This window comes from Oncorhynchus mykiss, chromosome 13, assembly GCF_013265735.2.
Source record: "Oncorhynchus mykiss isolate Arlee chromosome 13, USDA_OmykA_1.1, whole genome shotgun sequence".
NCBI classification, from domain to species: Eukaryota; Metazoa; Chordata; class Actinopteri; order Salmoniformes; family Salmonidae; genus Oncorhynchus; species Oncorhynchus mykiss.
This window is the reverse complement of record NC_048577.1, coordinates 65,779,964-65,807,463: the sequence shown is the minus strand read 5'-3', so window position 1 is coordinate 65,807,463 and position 27,500 is coordinate 65,779,964. Positions and strand designations below refer to the sequence as shown.

At 45.9% G+C, this 27,500-nt stretch overlaps 1 protein-coding gene across 1 annotated transcript in view; it reads right to left on the bottom strand.

Annotated features, from left to right (window-relative positions):
- LOC118938358 (glutamate receptor ionotropic, NMDA 2A-like) overlaps positions 1–27,500 on the bottom strand; it is a 348,126-nt gene that overhangs the window by 70,570 nt on the left and 250,056 nt on the right. The window lies entirely within an intron of this gene.

Below are 27,500 nucleotides of genomic sequence, written 5' to 3'. Positions count from 1 at the left end.
ATTTCCTCCTGTACACAGAAACCGTGTGTAACGTTGCATCATCACATCATGGCTTCCCTCCAGCAACCCTTCCCCAACACACACACACACACACACACACACACACACACACACACACACAGACAACCACCCCATCACACACACACACACAACCTCCTTTGTTATATCTCCCAAAACACACACACACACACACACACACACACACACACACACACACACAAAAGTGTCTGTGTGTTTCTCTATGTGAAGGTTGTTTTAGCCTGGGGAACCACAGACTGACAGAGAGAGAAATGATCCATCACACAGATAATTGCTGGATGACACACACTCACACACACACTCACACACACACTACCCCCCCCCCCCCCCCCCCCCCCCCCCCCCCCCCCCCCACACACACACACTCACACACACACACTACCCCCCCACACACACACACACACACAAACTCACACACATGTATACCTCTGAATGAACACTTACTGGAGTCTGTTTTTTGTGATTGTCATTTGCACATTTGTTTTAGGTTAATATATATATATAATAATATTTAATAATAACATAATATTCCATTAATGTTCACGCAAAGTCCAGAAGAGGACTGGCCGCCCCTCATAGCCTGGTTCCTCTCTAGGTTTCTTCCTAGCCTTTCCTCATAGCCTGGTTCCTCTCTAGGTTTCTTCCTAGCCTCCCCTCATAGCCTGGTTCCTCTCTAGGTTTCTTCCTAGCCTCCCCTCATAGCCTGGTTCCTCTCTAGGTTTCTTCCTAGCCGCTCCTCATAGCCTGGTTCCTCTCTAGGTTTCTTCCTAACCAACCCTCATAGCCTGGTTCCTCTCTAGGTTTCTTCCTAACCAACCCTCATAGCCTGGTTCCTCTCTAGGTTTCTTCCTAACCTCCCCTCATAGCCTGGTTCCTCTTTAGGTTTCTTCCTAGCCTCCCCTCATAGCCTGGTTCCTCTCTAGGTTTCTTCCTAGCCTCCCCTCATAGCCTGGTTCCTCTCTAGGTTTCTTCCTCATAGCCTGGTTCCTCTCTAGGTTTCTTCCTAGGTTCTGGCCTTTCTAGGGAGTTTTTCCTATTGTAGACTGAATGATAATTATCATCTGAGGACTGTATTGTAGACTGAATGATAATTATCATCTGAGGACTGTATTGTAGACTGAACGGTAATTATCATCTGAGGACTGTATTGTACGTGATATAGAGACACATCGGCATTTCAATGAACATTCCCAGGGACATTTAACCAACATTTAAATCATACAAAAAAATGTTGTTTTTTTTTTTACACTTTTAAATATTGATGTGGGGTTTGAACCTGCAATGTTTTGTTCCCAAGACAGGCATTTTATTCTCCAAACCATCAGAGAAATCTCTCTTACACTTATCTCTCTCAAATACAATCGTTACAGTGGTTGGTTAGCTAGCTAGCTAGCTCATTTTAGCCATATTAGCTATAGATCTGACATCAATCGTTACAGTGGTTGGTTAGCTAGCTCATTTTAGCCATATTAGCTAAAGACCTGACATCAATCGTTACAGTCGTTGGTCAGCTAGCTAGCTAGCTCATTTTAGCCATATTAGCTAAAGACCTGACATCAATCGTTACAGTCGTTGGTTAGCTAGCTAGCTAGCTCATTTTAGCCATATTAGCTAAAGACCTGACATCAATCGTTACAGTGGTTGGTTAGCTAGCTAGCTAGTTCATTTTAGCCATATTAGCTATAGACCTGACATCAATCGTTATAGTCGTTGGTTGGCTAGCTAGCTAGCTCATTTTAGCCATATTAGCTATAGACCTGACATCAATCGTTACAGTCGTTGGCTAGCTAGCTCATTTTAGCCATATTAGCTAAAGACCTGACATCAATCGTTACAGTGGTTGGTTAGCTAGCTAGCTAGCTCATTTTAGCCATATTAGCAAAAGACCTGACATCAATCGTTACAGTCGTTGGTTAGCTAGTTAGCTAGCTCATTTTAGCCATATTAGCTAAAGACCTGACATCAGTCATTACAGTTGTTGGTTAGCTAGCTAGCTAGCTCATATTAGCCATATTAGCTAAAGACCTGACATCAATCGTTACAGTCGTTGGTTAGCTAGCTAGCTAGCTCATTTTAGCCATATTAGCTAAAGACCTGACATCAATCGTTACAGTCGTTGGTTAGCTAGCTAGCTAGCTCATTTTAGCCATATTAGCTAAAGACCTGACATCAATCGTTACAGTGGTTGGTTAGCTAGCTAGCTAGTTCATTTTAGCCATATTAGCTATAGACCTGACATCAATCGTTATAGTCGTTGGTTGGCTAGCTAGCTAGCTCATTTTAGCCATATTAGCTATAGACCTGACATCAATCGTTACAGTCGTTGGCTAGCTAGCTCATTTTAGCCATATTAGCTAAAGACCTGACATCAATCGTTACAGTGGTTGGTTAGCTAGCTAGCTAGCTCATTTTAGCCATATTAGCAAAAGACCTGACATCAATCGTTACAGTCGTTGGTTAGCTAGTTAGCTAGCTCATTTTAGCCATATTAGCTAAAGACCTGACATCAGTCATTACAGTTGTTGGTTAGCTAGCTAGCTAGCTCACATTAGCCATATTAGCTAAAGACCTGACATCAGTCAAAACACCTCAAAAACAAAGACACGGAGACAATGACAAGATGTTTAAAAAACGAGCTGAAACGAGCCACTTACGATTCCCCTCACAGGACAGTTTATTGTCATTGCTGCTTGAAATCCGACCGTTTCAGAATCATAACAGAACCTTCCGGGCCATATCGATGTCCGCAGAATAAATAATGTTGTGCCGTTGTCAGCCAACCCGTCTATAAAACAACATGTAGATTTTGAACCTGCAATGTTTTGGTTCCCAAACAACCAGGGAAGCTCTCTTCCTGGTTCCTAAACAACCAGGGAAGCTCTCTTCCTGGTTCCTAACAACCAGGGAAGCTCTCTAACTGTGTAACGGATGTCGTCTGGAGATAGAGAGGAGGACCAAGGTGCAGCGTGTCTTTTTAATAAACACACTTAACAAAACTGAACAAAACGAAACAGGACCGTGTGGCCCGAACACTCACACGGAAACAAACACCCACAAACCAAAAGTGAAACCCAGGCTCTCTCCCTGGTTCCAGACGACCAGGGAAGCTCTCTCCCTGATTCCAGACCACCAGGGAAACTCTCTCCCTGGTTCCAGACAACCATGGACGCTCTCTCCCTGGTTCCAGACAACCAGGGAAGCTCTGTCCCTGGTTACTGACAACCAGGGAAGCTCTCTCCCTGATTCCAGACCACCAGGGAAACTCTCTCCCTGATTCCAGACAACCATGGAAGCTCTCCCTGATTCCAGACCACCAGGGAAGCTCTCTCCCTGATTCCAGACCACCAGGGAAACTCTCTCCCTGGTTCCAGACAACCAGGGAAACTCTCTCCCTGGTTCCAGACAACCAGGGAAACTCTCTCCCTGATTCCAGACCACCAGGGAAACTCTCTCCCTGGTTCCAGACAACCATGGACGCTCTCTCCCTGGTTCCAGACAACCAGGGAAGCTCTGTCCCTGGTTACTGACAACCAGGGAAGCTCTCTCCCTGATTCCAGACCACCAGGGAAACTCTCTCCCTGATTCCAGACAACCATGGAAGCTCTCCCTGATTCCAGACCACCAGGGAAGCTCTCTCCCTGATTCCAGACCACCAGGGAAACTCTCTCCCTGGTTCCAGACAACCAGGGAAACTCTCTCCCTGGTTCCAGACAACCAGGGAAACTCTCTCCCTGATTCCAGACCACCAGGGAAGCTCTCTCCCTGATTCCAGACCACCAGGGAAACTCTCTCCCTGATTCCAGACAACCAGGGAAGCTCTGTCCCTGGTTACTGACAACCAGGGAAGCTCTGTCCCTGGTTACGGAAAACCAGGGAAGTTCTTCCTGGTTCCAGACCACCAGAGAATCTCTCCCACATCTTCTTGTTCAGTATATCACCATAGCCAGTGTAGTCAATCAGAACATCCATGCATCCTTTAAAAAAAAAACTCCTTCTTAGACATAACTAACCCAGGGACATACTGGTAACTGGGTCATTAGACATAACTAACCCAGGGACATACTGGTAACTGGGTCATTAGACATAACTAACCCAGGGACATACTGGTAACTGGGTCATTAGACATAACTAACCCAGGGACATACTGGTAACTGGGTCATTAGACATAACTAACCCAGGGACATACTGGTAACTGGGTCATTAGACATAACTAACCCAGGGACATACTGGTAACTGGGTCATTAGACATAACTAACCCAGGGACATACTGGTAACTGGGTCATTAGACATAACTAACCCAGGGACATACTGGTAACTGGGTCATTAGACATAACTAACCCAGGGACATACTGGTAACTGGGTCATTAGACATAACTAACCCAGGGACATACTGGTAACTGGGTCATTAGACATAACTAACCCAGGGACATACTGGTAACTGGGTCATTAGACATAACTAACCCAAGGACATACTGGTAACTGGGTCATTAGACATAACTAACCCAGGGACATACTGGTAACTGGGTCATTAGACATAACTAACCCAGGGACATACTGGTAACTGGGTCATTAGACATAACTAACCCAGGGACATACTGGTAACTGGGTCATTAGACATAACTAACCCAGGGACACACTGGTAACTGGGTCATTAGACATAACTAACCCAGGGACATACTGGTAACAGGGTCATTAGACATAACTAACCCAGGGACATACTGGTAACTGGGTCATTAGACATAACTAACCCAGGGACATACTGGTAACAGGGTCATTAGACATAACTAACCCAGGGACATACTGGTAACTGGGTCATTAGACATAACTAACCCAGGGACATACTGGTAACTGGGTCATTAGACATAACTAACCCAGGGACATACTGGTAACTGGGTCATTCAACATCACTTCACACATCCTCTTGATAGGCTGCGTATTTCAGGGCCCATATTTACGAAGGTATCCAAGACTACGAGTGCTGAAGAATAAGCCAAGGGGGGTTTTTCTTTACAATATCAAGCGTCTCAAAAAGGTAAAAATATAACCGGAAGGTTGCAAGTTCAAATCCCCGAGCTGACAAGATTAAAAAATCTGTTGTTCTGCCCCTGAACAAGGCAGTTAACCCACTGTTCCTAGGCCGTCATTGTAAATAAGAATTTGTTCTTAACTGATTTGCCTCGTTATTAAATAAAGGTCAAATAAATTAAAGAAAAGGCATTTAAATATTTTTGTCTTGCCAGTTCACCCTCTGAATGGCACACATATACAATCCACGTCTCAATTGTCTAGAGGTTTAAAAATCTTTCCTTCAACCAGGTCTCCTCCCCTTCTTCATCTACACTGATTTAAGTGTATTTAACAGGGGACATCAATAAGGGATCATAGCTTCCACCTGGATTCACCTGGTCAGTCTATGTCACGGAAAGAGCAGGTGTTCTTAATGTTTTGTACACTCAGTGTATATTGACTACAGTATGAGAGCCTTTTAATAGAGCAGGACAGAGGGAGGGAGGGGAAGAGAGAGAGGAAGACAGAGGAAGGGGAAGAGAGAGAGAGAGGAAGACAGAGGAATGGGAAGAGAGAGAGGAAGGGGAAGAGAGAGAGGAAGACAGAGGAATGGGAAGAGACAGAGAGAGAGGAAGGGGAAGAGACAGAGAAAGAGGAAGGGGAAGAGAGACAGAGGAAGGGGAAGAGAGACAGAGGAAGGGGAAGAGAGAGAGAGGAAGACAGAGGAAGAAGGAGAGACAGAGAGAGAGGAAGGGGAAGAGAGAGAGAGGAAGGGAAAGAGAAAGAGAGGAAGGAGAAGAGAAAGAGAGGAATGAGAAGAGAGAGAGAGGAAGGGGAAGAGAGATAGAGGAAGACAGAGGAATGATGAAGAGACAGAGAGAGAGGAAGAGCGTTCTGCTAGACCAGACATAGAGGGATCAAAATATCGGAGTGGTTTGGAGGAGGGCCACTGCACCACACAGAAACCAGGTCCTCACACACACACACGCTACTGCAGAACAGCAACAAACACACACACACACACACACACACACACACACACACACATACACACCACACACACTCTGCAGAACAGCAACAAACACACACACACACAAACACACATCACACACACTCTGCAGCCATGAAGAAAAAGAGATAAGAACTCACATACTGCAGTATAGCTAAGAGAGCACACACACACACACACACACACACACTCAAACACACACAGACACACACGCACACACACACGCACACACGCAACACACACGCACTCAAACACACGCACACACACACACACACACACACACACACACACACACACACACACACACACACACACACACACTGCAGCAGAGTGGTGAAAGAACAGGAGATTTTAACAGTCAGTTAGAGCAACAGAGGGTGCAGCAGGATCAGACTCTACAGCCAATCAGATATCTAGTATTAGCATATAGAATACACCCCCTCCAATCAGATATCTAGTATAACCATATAGAATACACCCCCTCCAATCAGATATATAGTATTAACATATAGAATATACCCCCTCCATTCAGATATATAGTATTAACATATAGAATACACCCCATCCAATCAGATATATAGAATACACCCCCTCCAATCAGATATATAGAATACACCCCCTCCAATCAGATATATAGTATTACCATATAGAATACACCCCAGCCAATCAGATATATGGTATTAACATACAGAATACACCCCATCCAATCAGATATATAGTATTAACATATAGAATACACCCCATCCAATCAGATATATAGTATTAACATATATAATACACCACCTCCATTCAGATATATAGTATTAACATATAGAATACACCCCATCCAATCAGATATATAGTATTAACATATAGAATACACCCCGTCCAATCAGATATATAGTATTACCATATAGAATACACCCCCTCCAATCAGATATATAGTATTAACATATAGAATATACCCCCTCCATTCAGATATATAGTATTAACATATAGAATACACCCCATCCAATCATATATATAGAATACACCCCCTCCAATCAGATATATAGAATACACCCCCTCCAATCAGATATATAGTATTACCATATAGAATACACCCCAGCCAATCAGATATATGGTATTAACATACAGAATACACCCCATCCAATCAGATATATAGTATTAACATATAGAATACACCCCATCCAATCAGATATATAGTATTAACATATATAATACACCACCTCCATTCAGATATATAGTATTAACATATAGAATACACCCCATCCAATCAGATATATAGTATTAACATATAGAATACACCCCGTCCAATCAGATATATAGTATTACCATATAGAATACACCCCCTCCAATCAGATATATAGTATTAACATATAGAATATACCCCCTCCATTCAGATATATAGTATTAACATATAGAATACACCCCCTCCAATCAGATATATAGAATACACCCCCTCCAATCAGATATATAGTATTACCATATAAAATACACCCCAGCCAATCAGATATATGGTATTAACATACAGAATACACCCCATCCAATCAGATATATAGTATTAACATATAGAATACACCCCATCCAATCAGATATATAGAATACACACCCTCCAATCAGATATATATAGAATACACCCCCTCCAATCAGATATATAGTATTACCATATAGAATACACCCCCTCCAATCAGATATATAGAATTAACATATAGAATACACCCCATCCAATCAGATATATAGTATTACCATATAGAATACACCCCCTCCAATCAGATATATAGTATTAACATATAGAATACACCCCCTCCAATCAGATATATAGAATTAACATATAGAATACACCCCATCCAATCAGATATATAGTATTACCATATATAATGCACCCCCTCCAATCATATATATAGTATTAAAAAGACCAGGTGCAACAGCTGCGCAAAGACATCAGTAGTAGCCTACAGTCCATCGACAACACCCAGCTACCTGGAAAGTTAAAGGCCTGGTGTCTGCAGTTTGGTCTCCTACCCCGGGTGTTGTGGCCCTTAGCAGTGTATGAGGTTCCAATCTCAACAGTGGAGAAGATGGAAAGAGGAGTCACAGGCTACTTAAAGAAGTGGCTCGGAGTTCCACGATGCCTTACCACCATAGGCCTCTATGGAGATGGTGTCCTCAAGCTGCCCCTCACCAGTCTAACAGAGGAATTAAAGTGTTCAAAAACCAGGCTCCAGATGACACTGAATGAATCTCGAGACCCAGTGGTGAGCAACAACGCGCCGACCTTGGCAACTGGGCGCAAATGGAGGCCAGGAAAAGCAGTCCAGGAGGCAACAGCAGCCCTCAGACATGCTGACATTGTGGGTCATGTTCAGCAAGGGAGAGGAGGCCTTGGGCTAACTAGCCGTGCTGCTTGGAGTAAGGCCACTGCACCAGAGCGGCGGAAGATGGTAGTGCAGGAAGTACGCCATCAGGAGGAGGCTGCAAGGTGGGCCAAGGCAGTCTCTCTTTCCAAACAGGGACAGTGGACTCGATGGGACAGTGTGGAGAAGAGGAAGATAAGCTGGAAGGATCTGTGGGCCATGGAAGCGAGGCGGTTGAGCTTCTCCATCAGAGCAACATATGACGTCCTTCCAACACCAGTTAATCTTCACCAATGGTATGGTGAAGATCTGGACTGTGCCCTCTGTTCCATGCCAGCCAACCTCAGGCACATTCTCACAGGGTGTAAAACAAGCCTCACTCAAGGACGCTACACTTGGCGTCACAACCAAGTCCTTAAAAACCTTGCGTCCGCCATGGAGGACAAGCGAGCTGCCACCAACTCCCTACCACCCCCAGCAGCATCACACCCCTTACGGACAAACTTTGTCCGCGAAGGGGCTAAACCACCGAAGCGCGGCTCGACACCATTAGAGCGAGACCAGCTGCGCTTGGCCCGCGACTGGAAAATGCTAGCTGACATTGGCCGGCAACTTGTGTTTCCTCCGGAGATCGCGACCACCACCCTAAGACCTGACATGGTGCTCTGGTCCCGTTCACTCAAGAAGGTCTTCATCATTGAGCTCACAGTACCCTGGGAGGACTCAGTAGATGAGGCTTATGAGCGAAAGCATCTGCGCTATGCCGATCTAGCTGCCGAAGCACGGCATCATGGCTGGAACACAGAAGTCCGACCAGTGGAGGTGGGCTGCAGAGGTTTTGTGGCAACATCTACAACCAGACTGCTTAGAGACCTTGGAATTAAGGGCCAGAGCCAGCGTTCGGCAATCAAAGCTGTATCGGAGGCGGCAGAAGGCAGCAGTCAGTGGCTCTGGATGAAGAGGAAAGACCCCAGCTGGGCCCCGAAGTGAGAGGGCCAGGAGGTATGCGGTCAACAATGCTTGACTCAGGGAGGAGGATGCCCCTGCCATGCATAGTCCCATGGGATGTTGGCTATCATCAACAAGGCAACTCCTATGACTAATTGGGAATGGGACGCAAGCGTAGGATTGATCACCCTATCGCTGGCCGCCTTTGGGGAGGGTGTATAGTGTGAAAGGCCGAAACACCCTAGGAACCAAAGGTACACTACTGATGATGCGCTCCCCAAATTTCACCAGGCTCACTGTTCATTAACTCTTGGAAGTGCTTGCACAAAGGATAGTAACATCTCATCCTGTGTTCTTGGAATCTGAATATCTGGACTTGTCCAGTGACTGCTGAGAAAGATCAGCTGACAACAGGGGAAAGTCTTTGTGGCGGCACGGAGAGACGGCTGACAGGAGGGAATAGACCCCACTGGGACAGTCATGGGGTAGCTTCCCATTTCTGTAGTTTCCCATGCTTCGCAGTATGTTGGAAACACCCGCTTTTAGCTACAGAAAGTCAACATACGAGAATACCCCTAGAGTCTGCGAGAGCGGGGGCGGAAGATGACTCATCGGCTGACAACATGGTAACGACTGGACCGGAAACGACTACGAGTAATGAGAGCACAGCACAAGAGAACACCACAGCAACTGTCACAAGTTCTGCTGCAACAGCGGGCCACAAACAGATGCAGGTATGTGTCTGTGGTTGGAGGAAAGTTACATCACACCATGGGTTGAGGATCCACCAGGGGAAGAAGGGGTGTTTGGGTAAAGAGAGACAGAGGCCTCGCATTGATTACTTTCTGCGAAAGCGATCAAATCAGTCGAATGAAGCACAGCAACTGGACGCAAACCATAGTTTGCAGTGCATCAGCACCACTGTCATGGAGGACGTAAACTCAAGCACCGAAGTAACAACTGAGGTGGAACCAACAACAGGAGTGGAACTCACCGAGCCTCCCAGACCTGCAGTCGAGAGGAGACTACCAGGGCACAGGCCGTATGTGAAGTGGCCTGGCGCCAGTGACAAGAAGTTGTGGGAAACAGTGAATACTGACCTTACCTTGACCCTCGAGAAACTTCGAGGCACAGTGGAGAAGAAGTTGGAGAGGATGGGGGACATTATCTATGAGTACGGGACAGAAAGATTTGGAGTGGAAGAGGCAAAAGGCGGGAGAAAGGTTCCAACCCCACCAGTTTCCAGGAGGCAACAAGAAATCAAGCGCCTCGTTCAAGAAAGGCGACAGCTTAAGAAACAGTGGAAGAAGGCCTCGGAAGTGGAAAAGGAGGGCATAGAGGCACTTCAGGCTGATATCAAAACCCGGTTGGCATCCCTCCGCAGAGCAGAGAACCTACGGAAACGCAGAAGGAAGAAAGAACAAACTAGAACTCGATTCTATAAAGATCCCTTCAAGTTCCTTAAAAGTCTCTTCACGAAGGAAAAAAGTGGAGCTCTAAAAACAACAAAGAAAGACCTAGAGGAGCACCTGAGAACAACAAACTTTGACTCAAAGCGGCATGAACATCTGGCCATCCCATCAGATATCCCACCCATTGAACCCCCGGAACATCATATTGAGACCAGCCCTCCGACATGGAAAGAGGTGGAAAACACAGTTCGACGGGCAAGAACAGCATCAGCCCCGGGGCCAAATGGAGTCCCGTACAAAGTGTATAAGAACGCACCAGACGTCCTGAGGTTCCTCTGGAGGCTTATGAGAACAGCTTGGAAAAATAAGATAATACCCAAAGTGTGGCGTAGGGCAGGCGGGGTCCTGATCCCTAAGGAGAAGGATGCAGTGAACATCAGCCAATTCCGCCCAATCTCCTTACTGAATGTCGAGGGTAAAATCTTCTTTAGGGTCATTGCCCAGAGGATGGCCGAGTACCTGCAAAGGAATGCGTACGTCGATACATCTGTACAGAAGGCAGGAATATCAGGGTTCTCTGGCTGCTTGGAACATTCCAGCATGATCTGGCACCAGATCCAAATGGCCAAGGTGGAAAAAAGGGACCTCCATGTAGTCTTTCTTGACCTCGCCAATGCATTTGGCTCTGTGCCCCATGAACTCCTGTGGTCTGCCTTCAGATTTTTCCACATACCGGACACCATCACAACCCTGGTGAAGTCGTACTTCCAGGATCTGCAGTTCTGCTTTACCACCTCAGAGTTCACCACCTCATGGCAGTGCCTGAATGTAGGTATAATGGCGGGATGTACCATTTCTCCGTTGGCATTCATAATGGCAATGGAGGTTATCATCAGATCCTCAAAATGGGTTGCTGGTGGACAGCGGGTCGACTCTGGTTTCCGCCTCCCTCCACTCAGAGCCTACATGGACGACATTACAACATTGACCACCACTGTCCCATGCACCAGGAGACTGCTCCGAAAACTCGAGGAGAACATCAGCTGGGCCCGTATGAAGATTAAACCATCCAAGTCACGCAGCATCTCGATTGTGAAGGGAGTACTCTCTGACCTGAAATTCTTCATCGGAGATGACCAAATCCCAACAGTGTCTGAGCAGCCGGTAAAAAGCCTTGGAAGGTGGTATGATGCAAGCCTGAAGGACAAAGACCAGGTGCAACAGCTGCGCAAAGACATCAGTAGTAGCCTACAGTCCATCGACAACACCCAGCTACCTGGAAAGTTAAAGGCCTGGTGTCTGCAGTTTGGTCTCCTACCCCGGGTGTTGTGGCCCTTAGCAGTGTATGAGGTTCCAATCTCAACAGTGGAGAAGATGGAAAGAGGAGTCACAGGCTACTTAAAGAAGTGGCTCGGAGTTCCACGATGCCTTACCACCATAGGCCTCTATGGAGATGGTGTCCTCAAGCTGCCCCTCACCAGTCTAACAGAGGAATTCAAGTGTTCAAAAACCAGGCTCCAGATGACACTGAATGAATCTCGAGACCCAGTGGTGAGCAACAACGCGCCGACCTTGGCAACTGGGCGCAAATGGAGGCCAGGAAAAGCAGTCCAGGAGGCAACAGCAGCCCTCAGACATGCTGACATTGTGGGTCATGTTCAGCAAGGGAGAGGAGGCCTTGGGCTAACTAGCCGTGCTGCTTGGAGTAAGGCCACTGCACCAGAGCGGCGGAAGATGGTAGTGCAGGAAGTACGCCATCAGGAGGAGGCTGCAAGGTGGGCCAAGGCAGTCTCTCTTTCCAAACAGGGACAGTGGACTCGATGGGACAGTGTGGAGAAGAGGAAGATAAGCTGGAAGGATCTGTGGGCCATGGAAGCGAGGCGGTTGAGCTTCTCCATCAGAGCAACATATGACGTCCTTCCAACACCAGTTAATCTTCACCAATGGTATGGTGAAGATCCGGACTGTGCCCTCTGTTCCATGCCAGCCAACCTCAGGCACATTCTCACAGGGTGTAAAACAAGCCTCACTCAAGGACGCTACACTTGGCGTCACAACCAAGTCCTTAAAAACCTTGCGTCCGCCATGGAGGACAAGCGAGCTGCCACCAACTCCCTACCACCCCCAGCAGCATCACACCCCTTACGGACAAACTTTGTCCGCGAAGGGGCTAAACCACCGAAGCGCGGCTCGACACCATTAGAGCGAGACCAGCTGCGCTTGGCCCGCGACTGGAAAATGCTAGCTGACATTGGCCGGCAACTTGTGTTTCCTCCGGAGATCGCGACCACCACCCTAAGACCTGACATGGTGCTCTGGTCCCGTTCACTCAAGAAGGTCTTCATCATTGAGCTCACAGTACCCTGGGAGGACTCAGTAGATGAGGCTTATGAGCGAAAGCATCTGCGCTATGCCGATCTAGCTGCCGAAGCACGGCATCATGGCTGGAACACAGAAGTCCGACCAGTGGAGGTGGGCTGCAGAGGTTTTGTGGCAACATCTACAACCAGACTGCTTAGAGACCTTGGAATTAAGGGCCAGAGCCAGCGTTCGGCAATCAAAGCTGTATCGGAGGCGGCAGAAGGCAGCAGTCAGTGGCTCTGGATGAAGAGGAAAGACCCCAGCTGGGCCCCGAAGTGAGAGGGCCAGGAGGTATGCGGTCAACAATGCTTGACTCAGGGAGGAGGATGCCCCTGCCATGCATAGTCCCATGGGATGTTGGCTATCATCAACAAGGCAACTCCTATGACTAATTGGGAATGGGACGCAAGCGTAGGATTGATCACCCTATCGCTGGCCGCCTTTGGGGAGGGTGTATAGTGTGAAAGGCCGAAACACCCTAGGAACCAAAGGTACACTACTGATGATGCGCTCCCCAAATTTCACCAGGCTCACTGTTCATTAACTCTTGGAAGTGCTTGCACAAAGGATAGTAACATCTCATCCTGTGTTCTTGGAATCTGAATATCTGGACTTGTCCAGTGACTGCTGAGAAAGATCAGCTGACAACAGGGGAAAGTCTTTGTGGCGGCACGGAGAGACGGCTGACAGGAGGGACTAGACCCCACTGGGACAGTCATGGGGTAGCTTCCCATTTCTGTAGTTTCCCATGCTTCGCAGTATGTTGGAAACACCCGCTTTTAGCTACAGAAAGTCAACATACGAGAATACCCCTAGAGTCTGCGAGAGCGGGGGCGGAAGATGACTCATCGGCTGACAACATGGTAACGACTGGACCGGAAACGACTACGAGTAATGAGAGCACAGCACAAGAGAACACCACAGCAACTGTCACAAGTTCTGCTGCAACAGCGGGCCACAAACAGATGCAGGTATGTGTCTGTGGTTGGAGGAAAGTTACATCACACCATGGGTTGAGGATCCACCAGGGGAAGAAGGGGTGTTTGGGTAAAGAGAGACAGAGGCCTCGCATTGATTACTTTCTGCGAAAGCGATCAAATCAGTCGAATGAAGCACAGCAACTGGACGCAAACCATAGTTTGCAGTGCATCAGCACCACTGTCATGGAGGACGTAAACTCAAGCACCGAAGTAACAACTGAGGTGGAACCAACAACAGGAGTGGAACTCACCGAGCCTCCCAGACCTGCAGTCGAGAGGAGACTACCAGGGCACAGGCCGTATGTGAAGTGGCCTGGCGCCAGTGACAAGAAGTTGTGGGAAACAGTGAATACTGACCTTACCTTGACCCTCGAGAAACTTCGAGGCACAGTGGAGAAGAAGTTGGAGAGGATGGGGGACATTATCTATGAGTATGGGACAGAAAGATTTGGAGTGGAAGAGGCAAAAGGCGGGAGAAAGGTTCCAACCCCACCAGTTTCCAGGAGGCAACAAGAAATCAAGCGCCTCGTTCAAGAAAGGCGACAGCTTAAGAAACAGTGGAAGAAGGCCTCGGAAGTGGAAAAGGAGGGCATAGAGGCACTTCAGGCTGATATCAAAACCCGGTTGGCATCCCTCCGCAGAGCAGAGAACCTACGGAAACGCAGAAGGAAGAAAGAACAAACTAGAACTCGATTCTATAAAGATCCCTTCAAGTTCCTTAAAAGTCTCTTCACGAAGGAAAAAAGTGGAGCTCTAAAAACAACAAAGAAAGACCTAGAGGAGCACCTGAGAACAACAAACTTTGACTCAAAGCGGCATGAACATCTGGCCATCCCATCAGATATCCCACCCATTGAACCCCCGGAACATCATATTGAGACCAGCCCTCCGACATGGAAAGAGGTGGAAAACACAGTTCGACGGGCAAGAACAGCATCAGCCCCGGGGCCAAATGGAGTCCCGTACAAAGTGTATAAGAACGCACCAGACGTCCTGAGGTTCCTCTGGAGGCTTATGAGAACAGCTTGGAAAAATAAGATAATACCCAAAGTGTGGCGTAGGGCAGGCGGGGTCCTGATCCCTAAGGAGAAGGATGCAGTGAACATCAGCCAATTCCGCCCAATCTCCTTACTGAATGTCGAGGGTAAAATCTTCTTTAGGGTCATTGCCCAGAGGATGGCCGAGTACCTGCAAAGGAATGCGTACGTCGATACATCTGTACAGAAGGCAGGAATATCAGGGTTCTCTGGCTGCTTGGAACATTCCAGCATGATCTGGCACCAGATCCAAATGGCCAAGGTGGAAAAAAGGGACCTCCATGTAGTCTTTCTTGACCTCGCCAATGCATTTGGCTCTGTGCCCCATGAACTCCTGTGGTCTGCCTTCAGATTTTTCCACATACCGGACACCATCACAACCCTGGTGAAGTCGTACTTCCAGGATCTGCAGTTCTGCTTTACCACCTCAGAGTTCACCACCTCATGGCAGTGCCTGAATGTAGGTATAATGGCGGGATGTACCATTTCTCCGTTGGCATTCATAATGGCAATGGAGGTTATCATCAGATCCTCAAAATGGGTTGCTGGTGGACAGCGGGTCGACTCTGGTTTCCGCCTCCCTCCACTCAGAGCCTACATGGACGACATTACAACATTGACCACCACTGTCCCATGCACCAGGAGACTGCTCCGAAAACTCGAGGAGAACATCAGCTGGGCCCGTATGAAGATTAAACCATCCAAGTCACGCAGCATCTCGATTGTGAAGGGAGTACTCTCTGACCTGAAATTCTTCATCGGAGATGACCAAATCCCAACAGTGTCTGAGCAGCCGGTAAAAAGCCTTGGAAGGTGGTATGATGCAAGCCTGAAGGACAAAGACCAGGTGCAACAGCTGCGCAAAGACATCAGTAGTAGCCTACAGTCCATCGACAACACCCAGCTACCTGGAAAGTTAAAGGCCTGGTGTCTGCAGTTTGGTCTCCTACCCCGGGTGTTGTGGCCCTTAGCAGTGTATGAGGTTCCAATCTCAACAGTGGAGAAGATGGAAAGAGGAGTCACAGGCTACTTAAAGAAGTGGCTCGGAGTTCCACGATGCCTTACCACCATAGGCCTCTATGGAGATGGTGTCCTCAAGCTGCCCCTCACCAGTCTAACAGAGGAATTCAAGTGTTCAAAAACCAGGCTCCAGATGACACTGAATGAATCTCGAGACCCAGTGGTGAGCAACAACGCGCCGACCTTGGCAACTGGGCGCAAATGGAGGCCAGGAAAAGCAGTCCAGGAGGCAACAGCAGCCCTCAGACATGCTGACATTGTGGGTCATGTTCAGCAAGGGAGAGGAGGCCTTGGGCTAACTAGCCGTGCTGCTTGGAGTAAGGCCACTGCACCAGAGCGGCGGAAGATGGTAGTGCAGGAAGTACGCCATCAGGAGGAGGCTGCAAGGTGGGCCAAGGCAGTCTCTCTTTCCAAACAGGGACAGTGGACTCGATGGGACAGTGTGGAGAAGAGGAAGATAAGCTGGAAGGATCTGTGGGCCATGGAAGCGAGGCGGTTGAGCTTCTCCATCAGAGCAACATATGACGTCCTTCCAACACCAGTTAATCTTCACCAATGGTATGGTGAAGATCCGGACTGTGCCCTCTGTTCCATGCCAGCCAACCTCAGGCACATTCTCACAGGGTGTAAAACAAGCCTCACTCAAGGACGCTACACTTGGCGTCACAACCAAGTCCTTAAAAACCTTGCGTCCGCCATGGAGGACAAGCGAGCTGCCACCAACTCCCTACCACCCCCAGCAGCATCACACCCCTTACGGACAAACTTTGTCCGCGAAGGGGCTAAACCACCGAAGCGCGGCTCGACACCATTAGAGCGAGACCAGCTGCGCTTGGCCCGCGACTGGAAAATGCTAGCTGACATTGGCCGGCAACTTGTGTTTCCTCCGGAGATCGCGACCACCACCCTAAGACCTGACATGGTGCTCTGGTCCCGTTCACTCAAGAAGGTCTTCATCATTGAGCTCACAGTACCCTGGGAGGACTCAGTAGATGAGGCTTATGAGCGAAAGCATCTGCGCTATGCCGATCTAGCTGCCGAAGCACGGCATCATGGCTGGAACACAGAAGTCCGACCAGTGGAGGTGGGCTGCAGAGGTTTTGTGGCAACATCTACAACCAGACTGCTTAGAGACCTTGGAATTAAGGGCCAGAGCCAGCGTTCGGCAATCAAAGCTGTATCGGAGGCGGCAGAAGGCAGCAGTCAGTGGCTCTGGATGAAGAGGAAAGACCCCAGCTGGGCCCCGAAGTGAGAGGGCCAGGAGGTATGCGGTCAACAATGCTTGACTCAGGGAGGAGGATGCCCCTGCCATGCATAGTCCCATGGGATGTTGGCTATCATCAACAAGGCAACTCCTATGACTAATTGGGAATGGGACGCAAGCGTAGGATTGATCACCCTATCGCTGGCCGCCTTTGGGGAGGGTGTATAGTGTGAAAGGCCGAAACACCCTAGGAACCAAAGGTACACTACTGATGATGCGCTCCCCAAATTTCACCAGGCTCACTGTTCATTAACTCTTGGAAGTGCTTGCACAAAGGATAGTAACATCTCATCCTGTGTTCTTGGAATCTTAACATATAGAATACACCCCCTCCAATCAGATATATAGTATTACCATATAGAATATACCCCCTCCAATCAGATATATAGTATTAACATATAGAATATACCCTCTCCATTCAGATATATAGTATTACCATATAGAATACACCCCCTCCAATCAGATATATAGTATTACCATATAGAATATACCCCCTCCAATCAGATATATAGTATTAACATATAGAATATACCCCCTCCATTCAGATATATAGTATTACCATATAGAATACACCCCCTCCAATCAGATATATAGTATTAACATATAGAATATACCCCCTCCATTCAGATATATAGTATTAACATATAGAATACACCCCATCCAATCAGATATATAGAATACACCCCCTCCAATCAGATATATAGAATTAACATATAGAATACACCCCATTCAATCAGATATATAGTATACACCCTTCTCCAATTTTTTTATTATTTTTTTTATCTGTTATTTTACCAGGTAAGTTGACTGAGAACATGTTCTCATTTGCAGCAACGACCTGGGGAATAGTTACAGGGGAGAGGAGGGGGATGAATGAGCCAATTGTAAACTGGGGATTATTAGGTGACTGTGATGGTTCGAGGGCCAGATTGGGAATTTAGCCAGGACAGTGGGGTTAACACCCCTACACTACAATAAAGATATTACACACCATAGATACTAAAGACCAAAGATACTAAACACCAAAGATATTACACACCAAAGATACTAAACACCAATGATACTAAACACCAAAGATACTAAACACCATAGATACTAAACACCAAAGATACTAAACACCAATGATACTAAACACCAAAGATACTAAACACCATAGATACTAAACACCAAAGATACTAAACACCAAAGATACTAAACACCATAGATACTAAACACCAAAGATACTAAACACCAAAGATACTAAACACCAAAGATACTAAACACCATAGATACTAAACACCAAAGATACTAAACACCAAAGATACTAAACACCAATGATACTAAACACCAAAGATACTAAACACCAAAGATACTAAACACCATAGATACTAAACACCAAAGATACTAAACACCAAAGATACTAAACACCATAGATACTAAACACCAAAGATACTAAACACCAAAGATATTACACACCAAAGATACTAAACACCAATGATACTAAACACCAAAGATACTAAACACCATAGATACTAAACACCAAAGATACTAAACACCAAAGATACTAAACACCATAGATACTAAACACCAAAGATACTAAACACCAAAGATATTACACACCAAAGATACTAAACACCAATGATACTAAACACCAAAGATACTAAACACCATAGATACTAAACACCAAAGATACTAAACACCATAGATACTAAACACCATAGATACTAAACACCAAAGATACTAAACACCAAATATACTAAACACCAATGATACTAAACACCAAATATACTAAACACCATAGATACTAAACACCAAAGATACTAAACACCAAAGGGGCTTCACATCAATGATACTAAACACCAAAGATACTAAACACCAAAGACACTAAACACCAAATACCAAGATAATCACACCACAATACGTCTACACCAAAGATTAGTAACCACCCAGATATCAGACAGGTCAGTAGACGATGATGAATCGGTCCAGTCGTTTATCTGTAGTGTTGACAAACTGCTGTCACACAACCCTGATTTATGATGTTATCAATGACAAACACCACGGGATGGATAGAGACAGTTGGTGTTATCACACAGGGCTCTAACTTAAAAAAACATACTGTCTGAAGGTAGCATTGGTGCTCTCAAATGTTTAAAAAAATAAAATAAATTAGGAAATTATATTATATTATACAAATTAGCACCAGGAAATAAGATATATATTTTATTTACGTTTTTTATACATTTATATTTACAGCCCATTTGATTTATAGTGACTTGTGAAGCACATGTTGTGTCCTAGAAACTAATATGTAACATTGCAAATACATTAGTTTATTATAAAATCTAAAATGTTTATAAAAAATACAATGTCATGTTAATTATAAAGTAATTTGTAGAATATATTTTCAGTTTCTATAATCTACAAAAAATATAGATGGAACATGCAACAAATTAAAAATATTTATAATTCAACAAATGTAAAATATTTTATTTATAATTCAAAAAATGTAAAAGATTGTATTTATTATTCATCAAATGTAAAAGGTTTGACTGAATCACAGTTCATATTAAGACATTAATTCATTAGGTCCTGATCTATGGATTTCACATGACTGAGCAGGAGCACAGCCAGGGGTGGGCCTGGGAGGCTCCATTTTTCACACTTTACACGATGTACAGTATATATACTGTCCTGTCCTGTCCTGTATATATACTGTCCTGTCCTGTCCTGTCCTGTATATATACTGTCCTCTCCTGTATATATACTGTCCTCTCCTGTCCTGTATATATAGTGTCCTGTCCTCTCCTGTATATATACTGTCCTCTCCTGTATATATACTGTCCTCTCCTGTCCTGTATATATACTGTCCTGTCCTCTCCTGTATATATACTGTCCTCTCCTGTATATATACTGTCCTCTCCTGTCCTGTATATATACTGTCCTGTCCTCTCCTGTATATATACTGTCCTCTCCTGTATCTATACTGTTCTCTCCTGTCCTGTATATATACTGTCCTGTCCTCTCCTGTATATATACTGTCCTGTCCTGTATATATACTGTCCTCTCCTGTCCTGTATATATACTGTCCTGTCCTCTCCTGTATATATACTGTCCTCTCCTGTATATATACTGTCCTCTCCTGTCCTGTATATATACTGTCCTGTCCTCTCCTGTATATATACTGTCCTCTCCTGTATATATACTGTCCTCTCCTGTCCTGTATATATACTGTCCTGTCCTCTCCTGTATATATACTGTCCTGTCCTGTATATATACTGTCCTCTCCTGTCCTGTATATATACTGTCCTGTCCTCTCCTGTATATATATTGTCCTCTCCTGTATATATACTGTCCTCTCCTGTCCTGTATATATACTGTCCTGTCCTCTCCTGTATATATACTGTCCTCTCCTGTATATATACTGTCCTCTCCTGTCCTGTATATATACTGTCCTCTCCTGTCCTGTCCTCTCCTGTATATATACTGTCCTCTCCTGTATATATAATGTCCTCTCCTGTCCTGTATATCTACTGTCCTGTCCTGTCCTGTATATATACTGTCCTCTCCTGTATATATACTGTCCTCTCCTGTCCTGTATATATACTGTCCTCTCCTGTCCTGTCCTGTCCTGTATATATACTGTCCTCTCCTGTCCTGTATATATACTGTCCTCTCCTGTATATATACTGTCCTCTCCTGTCCTGTATATATACTGTCCTCTCCTGTCCTGTATATCTACTGTCCTGTCCTGTCCTGTATATATACTGTCCTCTCCTGTATATATACTGTCATCTCCTGTCCTGTATATATACTGTCCTCTCCTGTCCTGTCCTGTATATATACTGTCCTCTCCTGTCCTATCCTGTATATATACTGTCCTCTCCTGTCCTGTCCTGTCCTGTATATATACTGTCCTCTCCTGTCCTGTATATATACTGTCCTCTCCTGTCCTGTCCTGTCCTGTATATATACTGTCCTCTCCTGTCCTGTCCTGTCCTGTATATCTACTGTCCTGTCCTGTCCTGTATATATACTGTCCTCTCCTGTCCTGTATATATACTGTCCTCTCCTGTCCTGTCCTGTCCTGTATATATACTGTCCTCTCCTGTCCTGTCCTGTATATATACTGTCCTCTCCTGTCCTGTCCTGTCCTGTATATACACTGTCCTCTCCTGTCCTGTCCTGTCCTGTATATATACTGTCCTCTCCTGTCCTGTCCTGTCCTGTATATATACTGTCCTCTCCTGTCCTGTCCTGTATATATACTGTCCTCTCCTGTCCTGTCCTGTCCTGTATATATACTGTCCTCTCCTGTCCTATCCTGTATATATACTGTCCTCTCCTGTCCTGTCCTGTCCTGTATATATACTGTCCTGTCCTGTCCTGTCCTGTATATATACTGTCCTCTCCTGTCCTGTCCTGTCCTGTATATATACTGTCCTCTCCTGTCCTGTCCTGTATATATACTGTCCTCTCCTGTCCTGTCCTATATATATACTGTCCTCTCCTGTATATATACTGTCCTCTCCTGTCCTGTCCTGTATATATACTGTCCTCTCCTGTATATATACTGTCCTCTCCTGTCCTGTCCTGTATATATACTGTCCTCTCCTGTCCTGTCCTGTATATATACTGTCCTCTCCTGTATATATACTGTCCTCTCCTGTCCTGTCCTGTATATATACTGTCCTCTCCTGTCCTGTATATATACTGTCCTGTCCTCTCCTGTATATATACTGTCCTCTCCTGTATATATACTGTCCTCTCCTGTCCTGTATATATACTGTCCTGTCCTCTCCTGTATATATACTGTCCTGTCCTGTATATATACTGTCCTCTCCTGTCCTGTATATATACTGTCCTGTCCTCTCCTGTATATATACTGTCCTCTCCTGTATATATACTGTCCTCTCCTGTCCTGTATATATACTGTCCTGTCCTCTCCTGTATATATACTGTCCTCTCCTGTATATATACTGTCCTCTCCTGTCCTGTATATATACTGTCCTCTCCTGTCCTGTCCTCTCCTGTATATATACTGTCCTCTCCTGTATATATAATGTCCTCTCCTGTCCTGTATATCTACTGTCCTGTCCTGTCCTGTATATATACTGTCCTCTCCTGTATATATACTGTCCTCTCCTGTCCTGTATATATACTGTCCTCTCCTGTCCTGTCCTGTCCTGTATATATACTGTCCTCTCCTGTCCTGTATATATACTGTCCTCTCCTGTATATATACTGTCCTCTCCTGTCCTGTATATATACTGTCCTCTCATGTCCTGTATATATACTGTCCTCTCCTGTCCTGTCCTGTATATATACTGTCCTCTCCTGTCCTGTCCTGTATATATACTGTCCTCTCCTGTATATATACTGTCCTCTCCTGTCCTGTCCTGTATATATACTGTCCTCTCCTGTCCTATCCTGTATATATACTGTCCTCTCCTGTCCTGTCCTGTATATATACTGTCCTCTCCTGTCCTGTATATATACTGTCCTCTCCTGTCCTGTCCTGTCCTGTATATATACTGTCCTCTCCTGTCCTGTCCTGTCCTGTATATCTACTGTCCTGTCCTGTCCTGTATATATACTGTCCTCTCCTGTCCTGTATATATATTGTCCTCTCCTGTCCTGTCCTGTCCTGTATATATACTGTCCTCTCCTGTCCTGTCCTGTATATATACTGTCCTCTCCTGTCCTGTCCTGTCCTGTATATACACTGTCCTCTCCTGTCCTGTCCTGTCCTGTATATATACACTGTCCTCTCCTGTCCTGTCCTGTCCTGTATATATACTGTCCTCTCCTGTCCTGTCCTGTATATATACTGTCCTCTCCTGTCCTGTCCTGTCCTGTATATATACTGTCCTCTCCTGTCCTGTCCTGTATATATACTGTCCTCTCCTGTCCTGTCCTGTCCTGTATATATACTGTCCTCTCCTGTCCTGTCCTGTATATATACTGTCCTCTCCTGTCCTGTCCTATATATATATACTGTCCTCTCCTGTATATATACTGTCCTCTCCTGTCCTGTCCTGTATATATACTGTCCTCTCCTGTATATATACTGTCCTCTCCTGTCCTGTCCTGTATATATACTGTCCTCTCCTGTCCTGTCCTGTATATATACTGTCCTCTCCTGTATATATACTGTCCTCTCCTGTCCTGTCCTGTATATATACTGTCCTGTCCTCTCTGCCTGTCCTGTATATTTACTGTCCTGTCCTCTCTGCCTGTCCTGTCCTGTATATATACTGTCCTGTCCTGTCCTGTATATATACTGTCCTTTCCTCTCTGCCTGTCCTGCCCTGTATATATACTGTCCTGTCCTGTCCTGTTCTGTATATATACTGTCCTGTCCTCTCTGCCTGTCCTGTATATATAATGTCCTGTCCTGTCCTGTCTATATACTGTCCTGTCCTCTCTGCCTGTCCTGTCCTGTCCTGTCTATATACTGTCCTCTAGTCTCTGCCTGTCCTATCCTGTAAATATACTGTCCTCTCCTCTCTGCCTGTCCTGTCCTGTATATATACTGTCCTCTCCTCTCTGCCTGTCCTGTCCTGTATATATACTGTCCTCTAGTCTCTGCCTGTCCTGTCCTGTCTATATACTGTCCTCTCCTCTCTGCCTGTCCTGTCCTGTATATATAATGTCCTCTCCTCTCTGCCTGTCCTGTCCTGTCTATATACTGTCCTCTAGTCTCTGCCTGTCCTGTCCTGTCTATATACTGTCCTCTAGTCTCTGCCTGTCCTGTCCTGTATATATACTGTCCTCTCCTCTCCTCTCTGCCTGTCCTGTCCTGTATATATACTGTCCTCTCCTCTCTGACTGTCCTGTCCTGTAAATATACTGTCCTCTCCTCTCTGCCTGTCCGGTAAATATACTGTCCTCTAGTCTCTGCCTGTCCTGTTCTGTCCTCTATATGTACTGTCCTCTCCTCTCTGCCTGTCCTGTCCTGTCTTGTCTATATACTGTCCTCTCCTCTCTGCCTGTCCTGTCCTGTATATATACTGTCCTCTCCTCTCTGCCTGTCCTGTCCTGTCCTGTATATATACTGTCCTCTCCTCTCTGCCTGTCCTGTCCTGTCCTGTATATATACTGTCCTGTCCTGTCCTGTCTATATACTGTCCTGTCCTGTATATATATTGTCCTGTCCTGTCCTGTCCTGTAAATATACTGTCCTCTCCTCTCTGCCTGTCCTGTCCTGTATATATATACTGTCCTCTCCTCTCTGCCTGTCCTGTCTATATACTGTCCTCTCCTCTCTGCCTGTCCTGTTCTGTATATATACTGTCCTGTCCTGTATATATACTGTCCTGTCCTGTATATATACTGTCCTGTCCTGTATATATACTGTCCTGTCCTGTCCTGTATATACAGTGGGGAGAGCAAGTATTTGATACACTGACAATTTTGCAGGTTTTCCTACTTATAAAGCATGTAGAGGTCTGTAATTTTGATCATAGGTACACATCAACTGTGAGAGACGGAATCTAAAACAAAAATCCAGAAAATCACATTGTATAATTTTTAAGTAATTAATTTGCATTTTATTGCATGTCATAAGTATTTGATACATCAGAAAAGCATAAATTAATATTTGGTACAGAAACCTTTGTTTGCAATTACAGACATCATACGTTTCCTGTAGTTCTTGACCAGGTTTGCACACACTGCAGCAGGGATTTTGGCCCACTCCTCCATACAGACCTTCTCTAGACCCTTCAGGTTTCGGGGCTGTCGCAGGGCACTACGGACTTTCAGCTCCCTCCAAAGATGTTCTATTGGGTTCAGGTACATGACCTTCTCCCATTCCTCCTCTGGATGATCCAGATGGTCATTGGAAAACTTCAGATGGGCCTGGACATGCGCTGGCTTGAGCAGTGGGACCTTGCATGTGCTGCAGGATTTTAATCCATGACGGTGTAGTGTGTTACTAATGTTTTTTATTTGAGACTGTGGTCCCAGCTCTCTTCAAGTCATTGACCAGGTCCTGCCGTGTAGTTCTGGGCCGATCCCTCACCTTCCTCATGATCATTGATGCCCCATGAGGTGAGATCTTGCATGGAGCCCCAGACCGAGGGTGATTGACTGTCACCTTGAACTTCTTCCATTTTCTAATAATTGCGCCAACAGCTGTTGCCTTCTCACCAAGCTGCTTGCCTATTGTCCTGTAGCCCATCCCAGCCTTGTGCAGGTCTACAATTGTATCCCTGATGTCCTTACACAGCTCTCCGGTCTTGGCCATTGTGGAGAGGTTGGAGTCTGTTTGATTGAGTGTGTGGACAGGTGTCTTTTATACAGGTAACGAGTTCAAACAGGTGCAGTTAATACAGGTAATGAGTGGAGAACAGGAGGGCTTCTTAAAGAAAAACTAACAGGTCTGTGAGAGCTGGAATTCTTACTGGTTGGTAGGTGATCAAATACTTATGTCATGCAATAAAATGCAAATTAATTACTTAACAATCATACAATGTGATGTTCTGGATTTTTGTTTTAGATTCCGTCTCTCACAGTTGAAGTGTACCTATGATTAAAAAAAATTACAGACCCCTACATGCTTTGTAAGTAGGAAAACCTGCAAAATCGGCAGTGTATCAAATACTTGTTCTCTCCACTGTATACTGTCCTCTCCTCTCTGCCTGCCCTGTTCTGTCCTGTATATATACTGTCCTCTCCTCTGTCTCTCTCTCTCTGTGTGTGTGTGTGTGTGTGTGTGTGTGTGTGTGTGTGTGTGTACCAGAGGCAGTAGAGAGCAGAACAGAACGTCACACTAACATACAGTGACAAAGGACATATGACATACCTCTACTTCTACAGGCTACAGAGAGATGGATGGAGAGAGGAAAGGACATGGAGAGAGAGAGAGAGGGAGAGAGAGAGAGAGAGGGAGAGAGAGGAGGAGGAGGAGGAGGAAGAGGAGGTATTAGCAGAATGGAGGAGGAGGAAGAGGAGGTATGAGCAGAGTGGAGGAGGTATGAACAGAGTAGAGGAGGAGGAGGAGGAGGAGGTATGAACAGAGTAGAGGAGGAGGAGGAGGAGGAGGAGGAGGAGGAGGTATGAACAGAGTAGAGGAGGAAGAGGTATGAACAGAGTAGAGGAGGAGGAGGAGGAGGAGGAGGTATGAACAGAGTAGAGGAGGAGGAGGTATGAACAGACTAGAGGATGAGGAGGAGGAGGTATGAACAGAGTAGTGGAGGAGGAGGAGGAGGAGGTATGAACAGAGTAGAGGAGGAGGAAGAGGAGGAGGAGGAAGATGAGGTATGAACAGAGTAGAGGAGGAGGAGGAGGAGGAGGTATGGACAGAGTAGAGGAGGAGGAGGGGGAGGAGGTATGAACAGTCTAGAGGACGAGGAGGAGGTATGAACAGAGTAAAGGAGAAAGGAGGAGGAGGAGGAGGAGGAGGAGGTATGGACAGAGTAAAGGAGGAGGAGGAGGTATGGACAGAGTAAAGGAGGAGGAGGAGGTATGGACAGAGTAAAGGAGGAGGAGGAGGTATGAACAGAGTAGAGGAGGAGGAGGAGGAGGAGATATGAACAGAGTGAAGTAGAGGAGGAGGAGGAAGAGGAGGGGGAGATATGAACAGAGTGGAGGAGGAGGAGGTATGGACAGAGTAAAGGAGGAGGAGGAGGTATGGACAGAGTAGAGGAGGAGGAGGAGGTATGGACAGAGTAAAGTAGAAAGGAGGAGGCGGAGGAGGAAGTATGAACAGAGTAAAGTAGAGGAGGAGGAGGAAGAGGAGGGGGAGGTATGAACAGAGTGGAGGAGGAGGAGGTATGGACAGAGTAGAGGAGGAGGAGGAAGTATGAACAGAGTAAAGTAGAGGAGGAGGAGGAAGTATGAGCAGAGTAAAGTAGTGGAGGAGGAGGAGGTATGGACAGAGTAAAGGAGGAGGAGGAGGTATGGACAGAGTAGAGGAGGAGGAGGAGGAGGTATGGACAGAGTAGAGGAGGAGGAGGAGGTATGGACAGAGTAAAGTAGAGGAGGAGGAGGAAGTATGAACAGAGTAAAGTAGTGGAGGAGGAGGAGGTATGGACAGAGTAAAGTAGAGGAGGAGGAGGAAGTATGAACAGAGTAAAGTAGAGGAGGAGGAGGAAGTATGAAC